At 36.7% G+C, this 18,581-nt stretch overlaps 1 pseudogene; it reads left to right on the top strand.

Annotated features, from left to right (window-relative positions):
- The first annotated feature begins 17,370 nt into the window (after nucleotides 1-17,370).
- Nucleotides 17,371-17,980, top strand: LOC143654827 (EKC/KEOPS complex subunit TPRKB-like; annotated as a pseudogene).
- The last annotated feature ends 601 nt before the right edge of the window (nucleotides 17,981-18,581 follow it).

Here is an 18,581-nt window from a genome sequence, read left to right as displayed (position 1 = left end):
AAATAAAAAGACTTTTTTATTATTCATAACTTTTAAAAAATAGTAATAACTAGTCACTGGACCTGAACACATGAATAGAACAGGATTAAAGGATGCCACACTCATGGAGCCCCATTAAAGGCAAACCCCAGAGTCATCCATGGAGGAAATGAGCCATGTTCACCAAGAAGCAGCTGGGAGATTTAGAGACATTGTTTAATAAGAACCCCTGTTCAAACTCCAGTATTTAAAAAGAAATGGCCTTAAAAATTTGCCTTAAAAATTGGCATACATTCAACAGTGCAATGATTTAAGAACTTCTGAGCAAAACTCAAGAAACAAAATTACACTCATTTTCCATAAAACAACAATAAACTCAACAATAACAACTACCTGAAGGAGAGTCAAACCCAGTCCTTCCAAGAGAAATATGAGCTTCCTTCCCAGATCCATGATGATTCCAGCCCCATCTCTCCAATTTCTCTAGATCATCTAGTATCAATTTTAGGTCACAACAAACCACCAAATAGTCTATTTTGGCTACCACCGAGACTCTAACATATACTTCCTCTTCCCAATTTTGGATTCCCAAGTTCTTTTCCCAAGATTAGATTCTTGTTCTCTAATTTGTTGGTCTCTTTGTTTCTGCATAAAGAAAATGAGCATTTCTGACCTGCAAGAGGGGGAGAAAAAAGGTCAGTGTGTGTAGGATACCTCATTCTGGGCTTAACTTTCCTGATGTTATAGTGGGTTGTGCCACTCTTGCATTCATCCTTCAATAAATGCAGCTCTAACTCATATTGTTTTCTTTGGTTGCTTTCCTACTTTTTTTCCTCATCAGCATCAATTATAACTTTGTTTTTAAAGCCTTACCTTCCATCTGTCTTGAGTTACACTTCCTGTTAGATATTCTGGCTTGGAAGTACACCCTTCCTATCTCTGAACACTTTAAAATGTGCCCTCTTCAGGTCTTGGCTCCCCGCAGGCCAACAATTTCCTTCATTTGCTATTATAAAATCCAAATTAACAAGCATTATCACTTCTTTTAAAGCTCCTGTCACTCCTCTATCACTAACACTTTCCTACTTGTCAATTATTATAGGCCTAAATAGCAATGCTATTTGCTGTTTCCTCTTCCTTCAGAGAAATGAAATTGTCAGTTTGGTATCAATTTAACATGTCTCTGTTTTACCATAATGAAACCTCTTCCTGATCCAGGAGGGGTGATGTTTGCCATTACTACTGTATATTGTGTCTATATCTGTTTTGTAGTCTGTTCTAAGAAAATAACTCTCTATCAGCCACAATAGTAGCACTAACATTTCTCTCTTCTCGCCCAAATGCTTATGATGATGCTTCTATTAGACTTAGATTTCTTTCTGATTGTGTGCTTTCTTAACATATGGTACTATTTCCCCATTCTCTCCCATTAGATCAGTTTCTTTCAAATGAAACATAACTTTCCGATGTCATGAGTCTCAGTGACATTTGCCTCCTTGTGTTAACCTTCCAAGTTTACTTTTCTCATTATTCATGTTCTAGGAATTGTTATTAAGTAAAAGGCCATTAACTTGCTTTCCATCTGCTTGACTTTTTGCCAATAAATTATTGGAAAGCTGTACTGCTATTATTCTTTCAGTATCATGCCTGTACTTGGTTTTAGATAATTTATCAGACTTTAAACTCTACCTTATAATTGACTTTAATGCTTACTGTTATATATCTAACAGGGGAAGTGAAATATTCCTCCTTTCCCCTCTCGCTTCTGTAGGGACATGGCAGATTTGGGGTAAGTGAGCCCTTTTAAGGAACCTGGGCAAGTGGTGTGATATTTCATGGATATCTGCCTTTGAACTACATTAGAGAGGTAGAGCTGGAAGTCATAGGGAAAAGAAAGGACAGAACATAAAGATAGGGCAGGGCTTCTTCAAAAATAGAAAAAAAATGTTTGGTTCTACTTAGTGTAATCATAATATAATACATCTGGAGACTTTCTCAATTATGGGGCCAAGCTTTTTCTTAAATCAGATGAACATCTAAACTATAGAAGACAGATTTTATTTAAAAAACATTCATATAGCACTTACTGTGGGATATATGTCCAAAGTGCTTTATAAACAACAACCCATTTAATCCTTATAACATATAAATCCTCCCAGGAGATAAATATTATTGATTCCCATTTTGCATATAAGGAAAGTGAATCTAAAAGAGGTTATATTACATCCCTAAGGTCATACAGCTAGTAAGCAGAGAAAATCTGGCTGCCAAGTTGACAAGGGGTTAACATGTGGTAGTTAGGTTCAGGTGTCAACTCAGCGAGGTGAAGGTGCCTAGTTCTGTTGCTGTGGACATTAGCTTGCCTGCTGCAATGAATGATGGTTGATTTAATTGGCTGGTGCTTAAATGAGAGAGCTCAGCACAGCACAGCCCAAGCAGCTCAGCATACCTCATCTTGGCACTTACAGCTCAGCCCAGGCCTTGGAGATGCAGAAAGCAATCACCCCGGGGAAAGCTGTTGGAGCTCAGAAGCCTGGAGAGAAGTCAGCAGAGATTGCCCTGTGCCTCCCATATAATAGAGAACTTCAGATGAAAGTTAGCTCTGTTTCCTCTGAAGAAGTATATGTTTTTAACTAAATAAATCCCCTTTTATTAAAAAGCCAATCCATTTCTGGTGTGTTGCATTCTGGCAGCTTTGGCAGACTAGAACAGGCGGGATCACATTTCATTATTTTTCCATGTGAGTATCCCGTTATTGCATCACCACTTGTTGAATTTTTGTTTTGCTTGTTTGTTTGTTTGTTTGTTTTTTCAGAAATACATGGAATGGGAATTGAACCTTGGTTTCCTACATGGCAGGCGAGAATCCTACCACTGAACTACCCTTGCACCCCTTAGGTTAGGCTTTAATAACTAGAGTTGGGGGATGGGGAAAGAGAGGGGGTGATTACGTAGCCAGAAAATACTGTTTAACAAGCACCACTTATACCAGTAATACTTTGGAAGTTGGATAGAGGGTGGGGAGAATTCAATAAATACTGCCCAGCTTTTTTCTCTTCTAGTAAATTTGTTACAACCTGATTTGATGAGAAAGATGAACTTTAATATTCAGTTGAGAATAGTTAGCTAAAAAAAAAGAAACAAAAATTCTTATCATCCTTATCATTTTTATGGTTATGTTGGTTATCTCCAAAATCAAATTTTTCTTTTAATTCTAGAAATTATTGTAGATTCTACTTATCTACCTCCAAAAACTATGTTATGACAACATAACACATTGATATAATGTCCCACCGGGAGCATAGAAATGGTTCCTGGCCCTGGGATACCTTAATTTAGGTTTTTGCAGTTTTCACCTATAAATTTGAGTCAGTCCATAAGCTTTTGATGTTCCCAGTCAACATAAGTCTTCCTCCTCTTCCATCCTATCCTTAGGCTAACCCATTGGTCGGTAAAAGAATCTCACCAAAACTGGGAGACTCATTCTTCATTTTTCCAGGGACTTTCTTTAATTCTTCTTAGAATATCTCATTATATATCTTACAGGAAAATGAATACATAGAAATTTGGGCATAATTAAAAGACTTTTTAAAATTCTATTTTGAAATTATAAGGTCTTTCATTTTTCTTCATTGCTCAAAGTTAAATAATAGGTAACTGAAAAGACTTAAAACCATAAACTCTAGGACACTGTAAGACATGGTTTGCTTATTTTGGACATTATCTATTATGTCCATGAGATGGAGGGAACCAAAGGGTACAATGACTGAGAAGCAGAATGGTGAACCATGATAACATTTATATGATGCCATATAGCGCAGCTATAAAGAGGAAGGAATTGAGAGGCACCCAGTGACTGAATACACCTTGGGACAATGTGTTGTATAAAATAAGCCAAAAGAACAAATATGCTAATCAGAAAGAAAGATAGATGTTAAAGATTGAGATGGAATGCCTAGAGTGTACAATAATAGTGAAATGTACAATGTACAAATTTTTAAAATGTTTTTGCATGAGGAAGAACAAAGGAATGTCATTATTGCAGGATGCTGAAAATAGATGGTAATTAACATTTTAAAATGTCATCCTATGTGTGAGACTAAAGCAAAAAATGTTTATTTGTTACAAAATTAAAAAAAAAAAAAAAGAATGTGGACTCTGGAGACAGCCTGTCCAGGCTTGAATCTCAGTTCTACAATTTACTGTATTATTTGGTTCCGATGACTTAATCTCTGTGTCTGGATCTTCTCATCTTAAAGACAATAACAAGCTCATATGATTTCGAAAGTATATGGAAAGTGGTACCTGATACACAGGGAGCTCCATATACTGTTTGTAGTAGTAATATTACCATTCCAGAGATCCCTGGATTAAACAGATTCATAAAGATAAATGTGACATATAAAAGGAGTAAGTATGTGACATATAAAAGGAGAGACAACAATATTCCAATGAAGTACACTGCCAACAAAATGAGTAAAAAGAGTCAGATCTAGATCCTAATCCCACTTTACCACTACCAGCAGTGCAATGTATGGCTTTAATGGTCTCGGCTATAAAATAAGTATCTTATGGGGTGATTGTGAGGATTAAATAATAAATATATAAAGCACCCAGCACACTGTCAGGCATATAAAAGGCATGCAATAAATAATTTATTATTTTTTTCTCTTTCCTACTTGGCCATTTTTGGCATGAAAAAATTTATAAGAATCAGTTTAATAACCAAGAAACACCACCTTGAGCCCAGAAGAAAGTGGATTTTACAGAAATTCATTCTTTTTTAAAGAGGTGGTCATCTTAAAGATCAGTGAAAATATGGAGTGAATTCCAAAGTAGTGACTTCTCCCTCATTAATTTTGATGAAAACCTTGGGAAAACAGGTGTGGAAGGGTTTGGTTAACCCTGGAAAAGCATTGAAAATTTGTTCATTTTTCTCTCTGATCCACTAACCTGGGAGCTCCCTGATGGGCTGGAGCTACCTGATTCCCAACACAGCAAAAATTGTCAAACATGTTTGCTGAATTAGTGTAAAAGTCAAACCTTCAAAGCGAGTTAATGAATCCTTTTGAATCCTCTCCAAACTGAGGATCCACAAAGCATTTAAATATTTAGCACCTAGTTTGTGCAAGATAAACAGGGATCATGCCCTGCTATATTAATCAATTTAGCTTTAAGGGTACAACAAAGTCACTGTTTTGAAGGACCTGATTTTTCACTTGTAAACTAGGCATGGTTCTCTTCTTGTCAGCCTACTACATACATCACTTTTCATACCATACAGTTTGGGATGCAATATGTACGGGGTATTTTATTATAATTTGTTTGGGCCTCTGCAGAAAACAGCCTAAAATGGAATTTTGGACAAGGACCCTGGGTACTGTTGTTTGTATACTTCCAAAAAAGTTCACTTGCAGACACATTAGCTAATCAACAAAATAGTCCATATCAAACACATAAAAACTGACATGCATATTTGAAATATGATACTCATTTATGATATAACATGTTTAAGGATAATTAAGATCCCCTAGATGTGAAAAAAAAATTTGTTGACATTTTCTTTACACAACTGAATTATATTGCACAAGGGAAGAGTATCCAGTATGAATTTCAGTTAAATGAATGTTCAAGAAAGCATCTTTTAGAGTCTGAATGTAAGGCAAAGCAATGATCAGATTATCCTTAATAAAACATATAGTCTCTCTAAATAGCTGCATAGCGCACTACATTCTGGGAAGAAAATATATAGATTTAATAAACTGCAAGAAGAAAAAGTCCCAACTCAAATTACACTACTTCTAAATCCACTCCCATTTATTTAATGGACACTTTTAAGACCATACCTGAAGTCCCTTCTCCCATATATTAACTTGATTTAATAAATAAATACACATATAAGTGTATTAATAATACCAATCTAACTCACTCCCATACCAAACAGAGGTTTACGACTGGCATCTGGTAATTTCTCTTTCTTCCTTCTTTTCAAATAGACAAGGCCTCTTATAAACAGACTTTCCCCCAGCAGAAAGTGGCAAGATGGAAAGAGAGGAGGCTAGCAGGAGGTCAAGGGCCTCTGACATAAAAAAACAAAAACAAAAAACAAATATGCTAAGGTCTCTCTCAGAAAATACTTATAAGAAAATGAGACCCTAGATTGTAAGTCCTTACAGCAGGCACACTTAGTCTGAAGTTGTAAATGTATTTCTAGATTTTGAGACACTGAGGTTTATGTGTATCAGCTAATTTTTCCCTGGAACTTTGAGTAACTCTGTAATACCTAAGACCCCCTGCAATGGCGTGGTGCAGCCCTGTAAGTTAGCATCACGATATACAATAACAGTTAAAGTAACTGAAGAAGAGAGCAGGCTTCAATTAGAGTTAAAAATTACCCTGGTAAATCCCAGAGTGATTTGAACAGTGAATAAAAAAGTATTCGCAAAGTCCCCTTCAGGGGATGGTGGGAAAGGGGGAAGATTCAACTTCCCCAAGTGGAGAATTCTTGATATTCTCACAAGCAGTGAGAATAACCAAAACGATAGGCTGAACCCCCAATCTTGGGGTTTGTTCATAAGAAACTTAACTCTGCAAAGGATAGGCTAAGTCTACTTAAAATTAGGCCTAAGAGTCACCCCCAAGAGAATCTCTTCTGTTACTCAGATGTGGCCTCTCTCTCTCAGCTGACAGGACAAGCAAACTCACTACCCTCCCCCTGTCTACATGGGACATGACTCCCAGGGCTATGGATCTTCCTGGAAACATGGGACAGAAATGCTAGAATGAGCTGGGACTCAGCATCAAGGGATTGAGAAAACCTTCTCAACCAAAAGTGGGAAAAGTGAAATGAGACAAAGTGTCAGTGGCTGAGAGATTCCAAACAGAGTCGAGAGGTTATCCTGTAGATTATTCTTACACATTAAATAGATATCACCTTGTTAGTCAAGATGTAATGGAGACACTGGAGGAAACTGCCTGAAAATGCAGAGCTGTGTTCCAGTAGCCATGTTTCTTGAAGATGACTGTATAATGATATAGCTTTTGCAATGTGACTGTGTGATTGTGAAAACCTTGTGTTCTGATGCTCCTTTTATCTACCTTATTGACAGATGAGTAAAACATATGGATTAAAAATAAACAAATAATAGGGGAAGAAATGTTAAATTTAGTAGATTGATTGAAATGCTAGTGATCAATGAAAGGGAGGGTAAGGGATATGGTATTGTTCTAGTTTGCTAGCTGCTGGAATGCAATGTACCAGAAATACAATGGCTTTTAAATGGGAAATTTAATAAGTTGCTAGTTTACAGTCCTAAGACCAAGAAAATGTCCCAACTAAAACAAGTCTATAGAAATGTCCAATCTAAGGCATCCAAGGAAAGATACCTTGGTTCAATGAAGTTCAGGGTTTCTCCCTTAAGTGGAAGGGCACATGGCGAGCACAGTCAGAGTTTCTCTCTCACCTGGAAAGGCACATGGTGAACACGGTCAGGGCTCTTCTCTCATCTGGAAGGGCACATGGCAAACACAGTGTCATCTACTAGCATCTTCTCCTGGCTTCCTGTTTCATGAAGCTCCCTGGGAGGCATTTTCCCTCTTTATCTCCAAAGGACGCTAGCTGGTGGACTCTGCTTCTCGTGGCTACGTCGTTCTGCTCTCTCTGAATCTCCCATTCTCCAAAACGTTTCCTCTTCTATAGGACTCCAATAAACCAATCAAGACCCACCCAAATGGGTGGAGACATGTCGTACCTAATCCAGTTTAACAACCACTCTTGACTAAATCACATCATCCAGGGAGATGATCTGATTACAGTTTCAAACATACAGTATTGAATAGGGATTATTCTACCTTTGTGAAATGGGATTTTGATTTAAAACATGGCTTTTCTAGGGGGCATACATCCTTTTAAACCAGCACAGGTATGTATGAATTTTTTTCTGTTTTCTTTTTATTTCTTTTTTCTGAATTGATACAAATGTTCTAAGAAATCATGATGATGAATATACAACTATGTGATGATATTGTAAGTTATTGGTTATATAACAAGAATGGAATGATCATATGGTAAGAATGTTTGTGTTTGTATGTGGGTTTTTTTAATAAATAAATAAATAAACAATGAAGTCAATCTGGCTGGGACTAAGGTAAATCAGAATACTAGGTAAAAGATGATAGTATATATACTATAGACCTTCACCCACTGTATGAGACCAAAGGCAGAGGAGTTTATTATGCCTAGAACTAAATTTTCTATAACACAGTCTAAATCAACCTATGTTCTTGCTCATTTAAACAACCCCAACTCATAGAGTCCAAAACGGGAATGAGGCCTTATAATTCCGTGTAGCTTAATGTAGTACCTGGATTCATCCAGACTATGGTGGGCTGATAATTAAAAAGTATTGGTAGAGGGCAGTGCGATGGTGGCTCAGTGGCAGAATTCTCGCCTGCCATGCTGGAGACACAGGTTCAATTTCCGGTGCCTGGCCATGCAAAACAAAAACAAAACCACAACAAAAAATAGCCTTAAAAATAAAGTATTGGTATAGTCCCTTGAAGGTCCAGAAGGTATGGGGAAGAAAAAATTTTATATGTATATATATATACATATAAATATATATATGGAGCTCTTAAACTTTCCCATCTAAGAAACCCTGGGTACCTTTTCAACCTTTGGGGGGACTCTCAAGAAAATAGGCCAAACCCTTGAATTTGAGGCTTGCCCTTTTAAAACTCACTTTTTTAGTGAAGAAGCTAAGACTACCTGTAACAATGCCTAAGAGTTGCTTCCAGCAAACTTCTTTTGTTGCTCAGATGTGGCCTCACTCTCTCTCTCTAAGCCCAACTCTGCAGGAAAAATCATTACTCTCTCCTCTACGTGGGACATGACATCCAGCGGTGAAATCTCCCTGACACTATGGAGTTTGACTTCCCTGGATGAGTCTAATCCTGGTACATGGGATAGACAACATCTTCTGGACCAAAAAGGGGAAAGGATGTATAGTAAAAATAAGGCATCAATGGCTGAGATCAAATAGAGTAAAGAAACTATTCTGGAGGCTACTCTTACATAAACTTCAGTTAGATAGTGGCAACTGCCATGGTTTGCTAAACCCCAATCAACGTCACTCATATTGATTCTTAAGAATACCTAGGGCTCGAATTGAAACTCTATAAATGTTTCATGCAACTAAATTTGTCTTTTTGGGACATATAATTCCTGGAGGGTTCTTAGGTCAGATAAATCTTGAAACTCAGAGGAACCAGCCTTTCCCAGATTCTCAATTAATTTCATCCCCCTAACTTTTAGCGTGGACACCCCTTCTCTTGTGAGAAAGAGTGAAGGAGAAGGAGGAGCTATAACAGAGAAAATGGGATTTAACAAATGAGTACAACTGCTGGAGCATCTAGAAGGAAAAATCTGAGACGGTGGCATGGTAGCCCATGACAAACTCTGTCCTGGGCTCTGTCCTGTAACTACTTGTTGAAGTGTGCTTTGAAAATTATTGATTTTTTCTTTCTATACTTTGTATATATGTTATATTTTACAATAAAAAATATTTTAGAAACCATAGGCTTTCATTTTCCAGTATTGATTTTTTAAAATATTAACCAGCTGTTTGAGTATTAATGCCTTTCCCTGTATGTGAAAAAGAGAAAACATGTGAAGTAACCTTGGATAAATGCATGCATTTTAAAAGAACATGAAAATGTTAAGCTATATTATGCCAGTCTTTTCATTTCAGTTATTTCTCCTTGAACAATAGATTCCTACATGTACTGTAGATGGCAGTGATTATATGGAAAATAGATAAGTTCATATAAGAAATTTGAGAATGATTAGCAGATGGTATCTTTAATGAGTGAAGTTCAATTGAAATGTTCTTTCTTTGTTGCTTTTTCTCATTCACTGGACTTTTTTTAAAAACAATCATAAACTTTATTTTTAACTCATGCTGTTTCCATTCAGTTTTCTTCCACCACCTCACCCTCCCACCTTATTTTGGTTTCAAAATCACATTACACACAGTTTTCTTTTTAAAGAGCAGTGATTGGAAACTGGGTGATTATGCACATGATAGAATCCTGTGTAAGGTTCTTTGCATTTATTCTCAGACAGGTTAGGTGTCAGATGACGTTGCTGTGAATTCTGATAAGGATATGGAAGTGTCACATGTTCCAAATACACCTTCATTAGAAATCTTCAGTTCCAGGGTAGATCAAGTATATCTTTGCATGGAGGGAAGTAGCTTATTCAGGAGTATTAAAAAGCTCTCTTGTTTCTCTAAATACTGGGTATTTTGCTGTGGAATTGAGCCTAGGCACTGGGCTGGGTAGGCACCCTGCATTACATAGATGAAAGGAAATGATAAGAAACCCTTCCCAGTGAGGTAACTGCTATAACAGAGGCATGTATAAGATACAGTAAGAGTGTAGAACAGGAATCGATGGCTGTAGCAGGTATTACCAAAAATAATCGGAACATACTTTCCTACCAAACCTGCTGGCCTCAAACACCTTCACAACACAACACTTGATGCAACTGCTGTTGTTCCCTCAAAGAAGACATGCAAGAAAAAGCCTCCTTCCATTCACGGTATAGTAGGAGGAGGGCCTAAGAGGCTATCTAGATATAGATATATTACGGTATATTATTATGCCACCGATTGTATAGATATATTACAGTATATTATTATGCCACCGATTGTATAAAGAAGGGGAAAGAAAAACACACTTGCTTGTTGATGCATTAACCTTCTCTCGAAGCCTTCCCAATAAATGTATAATATTGATTGCATCTGGGGAGAACAGCCAGATGGGTGTTTCGACGGGGGAGAGACTTTTCACTGAATACCCTCTAGTTTCTTTTAGATTTTGAACGATGTGAATTTATTGCCCATTTAAAAAGAAAACAAAAGTTTAAGCTCCTTGGTATATCACATTACCGTATCTGAGAGATACCAGTTGTATTTTATTTGGAGGTTTATATAATCTACTAAAGTCTAAACATACTAGATAGAAGAACAGAATTGCTAAGTTTCATTTAAGTAGCTGTGGCATTCTTTGTTTTGGTGACAGAGCACTTCCCACTCTTTATTTTTCACGCCTCTCACCTGGTGTAGCCTGATAAACATCAGGTGGCTGTGAGTGGGAGTTGCACCACCCAGAGAGGAGGTAGATTTTTTTAATCTAGCAATGAGCTGTGTGTTTTGTTTTGATGATGTAATGGAAATGACAGATTGGGTATGCCTGGCAGAAAATAGAATGTGAACAGATAAAATATGGTTCAGTAAGTCCCTTTGCATTGCTCAGAATTTGGAGCAAGTGGGCAGAGTTCCTTAGTGAGATGAGTTGTTTGTGATATACCATTATAGGATATACAGAGTTATCAACCTTCTTGAAAAATTCTTGTAACTGAAAAAATATTTTAGGAATATGAAAAGAAATGACAGAGAATCAGTCAAAAGTCATGTCCTTAGAAGTTCTATATGTTTATGGATCACGTAAAGATGATGTTAAGGCAACAACTTTTGCTCCGGTTGAAACATGATTAATAGAACAGGTGGAAGGCTCAATATACATAAGGAATCATATAATTTATCTATTTTATGCACATGCATATTTGCTAAAACAAAATATTGTCTTGTATATATTAATTGGCTTGTTAATCTTTAGGACTCTCTTAATTGGATAATAAAACAGCTAAATTAAGATAGCACATAAACTTCTGCAGTTTTCATCTCACTTGATCATGTGTTTAAGAATTTAGCTATTTTTTTGAGGCTTTACATGATAATGAAAAAAACGTATTTTTTGTTCTGACTTCTACCTCCCTGTGTAGTTATGGCCATGTAGATGCTTTTGGTAAATGTTTTAAAAAGCCAGTTGGGTGAAGTTTTCTTGACATACTTAGCCTGCTAAGAAGAAATTTTCCAACTATGCTAACAAGGTCTTTCTACATACCTTTATTATGTAACTTTAGCTCAGTCCTGAATAAGTCAATGCCAGAGCACAGTAAAACCAGCAAGACACTCCAAACTGGTTGCGTCATCCCCTTCCCTGTCTCCCTTCATAACATGTATTAATTTCATTCTAAGGTTCTGGTGTTTTTAACTCGCTCCCCCAATTTCTCTCAAGGCTGAATTGTCTGACTTTGTGCTCTACCATATACTTTAGCTCTTTTCTTTGTTTTCAAAATTCAGTTCTCCCGTCTTCATTCATTCATTCATTCATTCATCCATTTACCCATTTAACTATTGAGCATATACTTATTGATCATCTATTAAGCACCAGACCCCATTCTTTGTGGCAGAGATATAGTAGAAAACTTTCTGCTCCCATGGAGCTTACATTATTCTTAATAGACATGTCCTATCAGGACTACTGCTTTGGATAACTCCCCAGGGCACCCTTCACTTTGTAGTCTGTGAATATTGCCCCTGGGGTTGTGCAGTGCGCTGCCAGAACTGGTCTCTGCAGTGGTCTTGTCTACTTTAAAATTTGGGTGTTTGTCACAATTAATTTCCTGTTGTAAATTCAATTTCTGTGTTTCAACAGCTGCCAAAGTTCATCCACTTCCTTTCACGTGAGAAAAGCATGCAGTCCTGTCCCATGGACAGCAACAGAATTTTTTTAGAAACCCCACTTATTTCTTTTCCTTGGACTACCTGTGTTAAGCCACTCTTAAAAATTCACTTACACTTCTTTCTTTGCCTTCAATAGTATTGGAGGTTTGTTTTTATTTTTGCTTTTGTTTTTGCCTTTGAGTAGCTCCCTGATTTTTTTTTCTTGGCACAGCAAAACATAGGCGCTTTTTCTACTTCATTTTCCTGCACAGTGATCACAGCATCATCCCCCCTAACCAAATCCCGGAGCTATGCAGTGGTTCTTGCTCCTTAATTTGTGGTAATTGTATACTTGGTAAGAAGTCTTTGTCCTGTGTTTTGAAGACAAAGTTGCATTTCATGTATTTATTAAGAGATATGGAAAAAGAGTGGCAGTGGATTCCATTATTCCATTATCTTGCCTTGTGACTGCTCAGTTCTCTTAAACTCTTTAAAGCTTGGGTTTTTCTTGTGATGAAAATATGAAGCTGAAAATACCCACCCCCAAGCTATAAAATAACTTTAAATTTGTCTAAGAAAGCGATTCTGTCAAGACTTCCTATTAGGATGAGATGTGTGTTTGAAGAGAATAATTCTTTGTGCATGTAGTGTTGTAAAAATTGAGGTAAGTATGTTTACTTGCACATCATTGTAGTTAAAATCAGATGGAAAGGTTTAGCTATTGTACAGTCAGGGAATGTTTTCTACCCATAAATTCCTTTGTTGTGTGTTTCATACTTATAAACAATTAGGCCCAAGAACACTTGGATTCAAATCTGCTTTGGAAACTAATTTTTCCAAATATTTTGTTTCTTTAGATCTTTATTGAAATGATCAACAACCTTAGGTATCAACTGCACAACCATCTTTCCTCCCTGAGTTGGCCTTGTTTATCCTTTCATCTTTTCCATATCCTGCATCTTAATACTTCATCTCTCATCCTTCCCTGTCCAATGAGCAACCTCTATTTCAAATAGTTTTTAGTATTCTAATCATATATGACACAAAGGTCCCTGCTTCCCTGGCCTCATTTCCCTCTTGGTACTTTACCAACTTCATCATTTTAGACCTCAAACATAATCAGTTTTCTCAACTCCATTCCTCTTTCAACTCACATTTCTTCTATTTAAATATTTCACAAATGAGCGCCTTAGTTCTGGGCAACTCAACATGCACCTGTCTGGTTGATATGGCTTCTCCAGTGTGGGCAGTGACCTCTAAGGGGAAAGGGAGCTAAGATTTGTGGAGTATCTTCTGTATACCAAGCAGAAGAGCCAATTGTAGACATTTTTATATTCAACATCCCATTTAACTCTTACAACAGCTCAGAGGTGATGGCATTCCCTTCTTAAGGTGAAGACCATGGCTTACGGAGAGGGTTAAGTGACCTGTCTCAAAGGTAGTAAGTGGCAAAGTCACGGTTTCATAAATGAGGTTAATTATATCTCATTCCATGTTCATTTTAAAAATAAACTGGCTTATTTTTCATTTATTTATACTTAAACAAAAATTTTATTGTGTATGTAACATAACATTTCCCATTTTATTCACATTCAAATAAACAACCCAGCATTGCTAATTACATTCACAATGTGCTAGCATCATCACCATTCACGACTGAAAAGTGCCCATCACCTCAAACAGAAACTCTGTACGGATTAAGTGTTAATTTCCCATGCCCCGCCCACCCCAGGTAACCTAAAATCTGCTTTCTGGCTCTATGAATTTGCATATTCTAGTTATTTCATACGAGTAAGCACATACAATATTGGTCCTTTTGTTTCTGGTTTATTTCACTCAATATGAGGTTTTCAAGGTTCATCAAGTTGCAGCATATATCAGCACTTTGTTCCTTTTTACAGCTGAATACTATTCCATTTTATGTATATACTGCATTTTGTTTATACGTTCATCATTAATGGGCACTTGAGGTGCTGTAGGAAAAATAACCTGGTCCAGCAGAAATTGGATATTGGAAGGCCAACGAGGAGGCCTAATGATCTCTCTCTCTTTTTTTTTTTTTTTAAATAAAATACAACACAAACATTCTTAACATATGAACATTCCATACTTTGTGTGCAATCAGTGGCTCACAATATCATCACATAGTTATATATTCCTCACTATGATCATTTCTCAGAATATTTGCATCACTCCGGAAAAATAAATGAAAAGAAAAAAGAAAAAACTCATACATACCATACCCCTTACCCCTCCCTCTCACTGACCACTAGTATTTCCCTCTACTCAATTTATTTTAACATCTGTTCCCCCTATTATTTATTTATTTTTAATCTGTATTTTTTATTCATCTGTCCATACCATAGATAAAAGGAGCATCAGACAAGGTTTTCACAATCATACGCTTTGTGAAAGCTGTATCATTATACAATCATCTTAAAGAAACATGGCTACTGCAACACAGCTCTACAGTTTCAGGCACTTTACTGTAGCCACTCTAATACACCTTAAACTAAAAAGGGGTTATCTACATACCGCGTAAGAATAACCTCCAGGATAGCCTCTCGACTCTATTTGAAATCTCTCAGCCACTGACGTTTTATTTGTCTCATTTCTCTCTTCCCCCTCTTGTAGAGAAGGTTTTCTCAATCCCTTGATGCTGAGTCCCAGCTCATTCTAGGATTTCTGTCCCATGTTGTCAGGAAGGTCCACACCCTTGGGCGTCATGTCCCACATCGAGAGGGGGCGGGCAGTGAGTGGCTTGTCGTGTTGGCTGAGAGATAGGCCACACCTATGAGCTCTTGAACAAAAGTTGTACGAGTGGAATTAACAAAAGAGGAAATGAGTATGCTTCAAGTCAAGGGATTAAAGTAAAGGTTTGCTGAAAAAATATGTTAACTTTATTTTTATGAAAACTTCTTAAATTCTTAACCTTTTAAGATATATGTATGCTATATATAAATGTACCATATTGCACTTTCATAGCACAATAACAACAATGGGTAATCTTTACAACTTACAGAGCCTTTTCATAGATACTATCTGGTTTACTCTTCACACATACCTGCAGGTATTGTATTTCTCTCATTTTACATTTAAGAAAACTGGCTCAGAAGCTAAGTGGCTTGCCCAGAGATAATGGTCTCTAGTACTGCACTGAATCTACATCCTGTGCTTTTTCCAGAAATGTCAGAAATGTTCTGCTTCCAGAAACAATAAATGATCAAGTTGGAGACCGTTTTCTCATCAGCATTTGAATACCAACTTGAGAGCATGTTATATAAGAAGAGTGGGTTAGCTCTAGCACTGCACAGATAAAGAGCAAAACAAACCAGATCATTCAAAAGTTATTTTCTTCTAACACTTCCCAAGTGTGATATATTTGAGGATCAGTGCTTGGGCTATGTCTTAAAAACAAGATTCTTGTGCTGTTTGACAGATGACAGGTACATGATGTATTATTTCTTTGGCATTTCATACGTTGCCTATGAGCAGTATGTGAATCAAGTCCTATCGTTGTCACCAACTTGATGTGTGTCACACCTACTCACATGAATTGTCCTACCTTGTCCAACTAAAGAAAACTGAGGATCTTCTGCTCAGGTCTCTCTAGAAAATATTAGAACAATTTTTGAAACACAGAGTTTGTTAGAAATGTTAAATTGATTGGCATAGAGTTGATGGTTCATAAAGCATTTCATTGCTACCAAAGTTGATACTCAAATAGTTCTTGTTTCCATGCATTCTGCACGTACACATTCTTGTCTCAGCATCCTTTAAAAGTATTGTGGCTACTACTTCCTGAAGTGGTCAACTTTCTTTAAAAAAAAAAAGTTTTTTTATTGTGAAATATAACATCTATATAAAGAAAAGAAAGAAAAAGAATAATTTTCAAAGTACACTTTAACAATTAGTTACAGAATAGAGCCCAGAGTTTATTACGGGTTACCATTCCACTATTTCAGATTTTTCCTTCTAGCTGCTCCAAAACACTGGAGGCTAGAAGAAATATCAATATAGTGATTCAGCAGTCATGCTCATTTGTTAAATCCTGTTTTCTCTGTTATACCTCCTTCTTCTCCTTTGATCCCTCTCCCAATTTATAGGATCTTTAGGCAAGGCCCATTCTGATTTTTTCATGTTAAGATAGGGTATCAATACTAAAGCTTAGCTTGATGTAATTAGTTGATAATTTTGGAGAGGCTGGTCCCTCTGGATTTCAGGATTGATGTGGACTAGGAACCCTCTGGAAATTATACATCCCAGGAAAACACACTTAGTGCCTGAGAATTGTATAAAATCTCAGTTCCAGCCCTGTGTGTGTTCTTAAGAGTTAACAGGAGCAATGTTGGTTGGGGTTTAACAAACGATTGCAATTGGCACTATCTAACTGAATCTTGTATAAGAGTAGCCTCCAGAATAGCTTCTCAATTCTATTTTTTCTGTTAGCCAGGGATGCCTTATTTTATTACTCTTCTTTTTTCCCCTTTTGTCAGGAAAGCATTGTTGATCCCATGGTGCTAGGGTCAGACTCATCCCTAGGAGTAATGCCCCACAGATTCAGGGAGTCTTTCACCCCTGGATATCATGTCCCACATAGGGTGTAGGGTAATGATTTTCCTTGCAGAGTTGGACTTAGAGAGAGAGAGAGAGAGAGAGGCCACATCTGAGCAACAAAAGAGGTTTCCTGGAAGCAACTCTTTGGCCTCATTATAAGTGGCACTAGGTTCTCAACTACAGTAATATGTTGTATAAGGCAAGCCTCAAAAATCAAGGGTTTGCAGAAGCACCAGCCACCCAACAGATCCTACTTATCTATAAAATGCAGTTAACACATCACCTGGACCTATATCCTGAATGCAGAGTAATACTTCTCTTATTTAAAAATGTAAAAAATGCTGGAGACTTGAGAAAAAAGGCCATGGAAAGCACCATTGATGGTACCTTAATAAATCCTACAGTGATTGTTGACCCATTCCAGATACTTGTGGCAGCAAAAAAAGTAGTTCATCTCTACAAACTAGAAAAAATGAAGACAATAACTCTATCTACTGAAATTACTTTCAGTCTCTCCCCAAATAACAATATTTCTGAGGCTTTGAAAAAAAATTGGTATCTTAGCAAATGACACTTCAATTCTAATTGTTTATTTTAAAGAGGAAAAAAAAACCCAAGTAAGCCAAGAATATCTAATATCTCAAGTAGATTGTTATCAGATTTATCTGAAAAATCTTCCTGAAATAACAAATATTACTGAAGTAAAGAAGATATAGAGTTCTCACCTGCCATGCCAGAGACCTGGATTCAATTCTCAGTGCCTGCCCGTGTGAACAACAACAAAAAAGATATATAAACTCTCCTCACGAGAAGAAAGTATTGGGACAGTATTGGATGGTATTGTTTATAGAATATCAACAAAAGATGTTTTGTGAAATGTGAGAAATAGTAACGAAAAATTCAATATTAAAAACCATTGATTTTCAAAAAAAAAATCAAGGGTTTGGCCAATTTTTGGGGGGAGTCCCCAATGGTTGAGATGGTTCTTGGGGTTTCCCAGCTGGGAAAGTTGAATACCTCCATTTTTCTCCCCCTTCAGACACTCAAGGGACTCTACCAATACTTTTTTTTCTTCTTAGCATGAAATATAAAAAAATATACAAAAAAGCAATAAATTTACGAGTACATTTTAACAAGCAGTTATAGAACAGATTTTAAAGTTTGGCATGGGTTACAGGTCCACGATTTTTTGTTTCTTCTTCTAGCTGCTCCAAGACACTGGAGACCATCAGAAATATCAATATAATGATTTAGCAGTCATACTCACTTGTTAAATCCTATCTTCTCTGTTATACCCCTCCTTCTCTTTAAATAACCTATATACATAAAAGCAATGAATTTTGAAGTACATTGCAACAATCATTTGTAGAACAGATTTCACAGTTTGGTATGGGTTACAGTTCCACAATTTTAGCTTTTTATTTCTAGCTGATCTAAAGTACTGGAGGTTAACAGAAATGTTAGCATAATGATTCA

The sequence above is a fragment of the Tamandua tetradactyla genome, chromosome 14 (genome assembly GCF_023851605.1).
Source record: "Tamandua tetradactyla isolate mTamTet1 chromosome 14, mTamTet1.pri, whole genome shotgun sequence".
Lineage (NCBI taxonomy): Eukaryota > Metazoa > Chordata > Mammalia > Pilosa > Myrmecophagidae > Tamandua > Tamandua tetradactyla.
This window is presented reverse-complemented; position numbering and strand designations above follow the sequence as displayed.